General features: G+C 39.5%; 1 protein-coding gene and 1 non-coding gene across 6 annotated transcripts in view; both read left to right on the top strand.

Moving 5' to 3' along the window:
* Positions 1–2229, top strand: part of Gapvd1 (GTPase activating protein and VPS9 domains 1) — a 126162-nt gene that overhangs the window by 13638 nt on the left and 110295 nt on the right. The window lies entirely within an intron of this gene.
* LOC111812718 lies at positions 342–456 on the top strand. The gene has a single exon (XR_002818140.1). It is a non-coding gene; the product is annotated as a small nucleolar RNA U6-53/MBII-28 (small nucleolar RNA).

Here is a 2229-nt window from a genome sequence, read left to right as displayed (position 1 = left end):
GGGGGGCGGGGCTGGCTGGCATGTGGTGCTGGGGGATTGAACCGCGGTCCCTGTGCTTTGCTAAGCTTGTTCTAAGTAGGTGCTTTAGACCACTGAGCCTTCTCACCAGCCCCTGACCTGGGATTCTGATATCATAATAAGTGATCATAATATTACTTTGAATTCTAAATACTAACTGGCTTTACATTGCTAAATGTACCTATCTCTTTTTTTTTTTTTTTTTTTTAATGTCTCCTTGTGTATTTTAGGCTGGGCTTGAACTCACAGAGATCCTCGTGCCTCAGCCTCCCTAGTGCTGGGGTTACAGGTCCAACTTATTGGTAGTGTCTGTAAGGTAATATTCCCGATGATGAGTTGCCATGCTAATACTGTATTGAGTCATCAGGGAGGGCAGAATTGCCCTGGTTTGGGTGCCAGTGGATTTAACAAAAGTTCTCACATGGAGACCTGAGGGACAACACCACCATAAATATGTAGATAGGGCTGGGCCTGGCGGCACACGCCTAAGTTGCCAGCACTTGGGATGATGAGGGGGAAGGATGGCTGGGCTGCATACCGAATCCAGGGCCCCCTGAACTACACAATGAGATCCTGTCTCTGAAAATGAACAAATGAATGAATGGATAAATGTAAGTAAGATGCCTGGCAATTCTTTGTATTTATTCCAGGAAGGAATAATTGGGTTTTAAGCACTTTTTTTCGTTTTATACCAGGGATTGAACTCAGGACCTTGCATTTATCAGGCAGGTGCTTATGCTGCTGATCTATCTCCCCAACTTTAAGCACATTTTGTATTTTCAGTGTTGGTGTATCAAACGCTGCCACTGAGCTGTATCCCACGGCCAAAACATCTGTCTGTCCTGTCCTGTCCTGTCTGTCTGTCTGTCTGTCTGTCTGTCTGTCTGTCTTTCTTTTTCTGGTACTGGAGATTGAACTAAGGACAATGTGCTTGCCAAGCAGGTGCCTATGCCACTGAGCTATCTCCCCAGCCCTTATTAAATAATTTATTATTATTTTTTCTACCGTATTTTATTCTTATTTCAAGTGTGCCAACTGAAGATATTAAAGTATTATTTTTCTCAAAAATTTTCAGTGATACTCATATCTCAAGTTGTGATGAATTATCTTTTGATATTTTAATAATTACATCACATATGCTCATTGTAAAGTTAGAATATATTTTCAATTTACATTTAGTGTTTTTTAAAAAATTTTATTTATTTATGTGTGTGTGTGTGTGTGGCCAGCTCAGCCCACCAGGGGGCGGGGCTGGCTGGCATGTGGTGCTAGGGGATTGAACCGCGGTCCCTATGCTTTGCTAAGCTTGTTCTAAGTAGGTGCTTTAGACCACTGAGCCATCTCACCAGCCCCTACATTTAGTGTTTTTTAATCATGTAGGAACTTAAAAATAAAGGTATGGCTGGTTTCCTAACTTTAGGCATTGCTCTTTAGCATTTAGTAATTTTTTATATTTATAAATCAAGTATTAATTCTACTAAATGCTAGTCACTATGCTAAGTAATGGGGGTATGTTAAGCTTAGTTGCTATGCTAAGTAAGATGAGTACGTCCTTACTTTGGGAAACTTGGAGTTGTATTACAAATAGCATTTTGTTGCAAGCAGTACGAAATGCTCTGAGAGAGATGAGGTCAAGTGAGGAAGTATCAGGGTCAAGGAAATGGTGGCTTAGGTTTTGGGCCAGGCTTGCTGCCTCAGTGGATTTGGCTGACCAGTGAAATGGGTGGTCTGAAGGACTACACGGAAGTCTGCTCTGTGAGAATCTTAGGTTGTTGGAATGCCGTGTATTCCTAACTGAATGGTGACTTTCAAGAGCAGACCTTGCTTTGTTCATAATGCCTCGTGACCACTTGCGGAGGTGCTGAGTTTGAGGCCCATTAATTTTATTTTTATTTATTTTTTTTGAGGCCCATTCTTTTTATTTTTATTATTATTATTTTTTTTATTTCAAGTCATTCGAGTTGTATTTCCTTTATTTGCAGCTGTTTTGATCTTTTTTTCATAATTTTATTGATAAACAGATAGGAATAGACAGTTTCAAATCAAATCGGTAGAGAGGCCGATTTTAAAGTAGTAGATACTTTATAATGAACCATTGTTAAATGATGCATGAAAGAAGTGTGTTAATGAGGGTTAAAAAGATAAACTCATATATGTATTCATACATGTAAATGTATAAGAAACTGTTGCAGTGCTGAAGTCTTTTTTTTT

The sequence above is a fragment of the Octodon degus genome, unplaced genomic scaffold, assembly GCF_000260255.1.
Source record: "Octodon degus isolate 3935 unplaced genomic scaffold, OctDeg1.0 scaffold00138, whole genome shotgun sequence".
Taxonomy (NCBI): Eukaryota; Metazoa; Chordata; class Mammalia; order Rodentia; family Octodontidae; genus Octodon; species Octodon degus.
The sequence above is the reverse complement of the archived record's forward strand: the minus strand, read 5'-3'. Positions and strand labels throughout refer to the sequence as shown.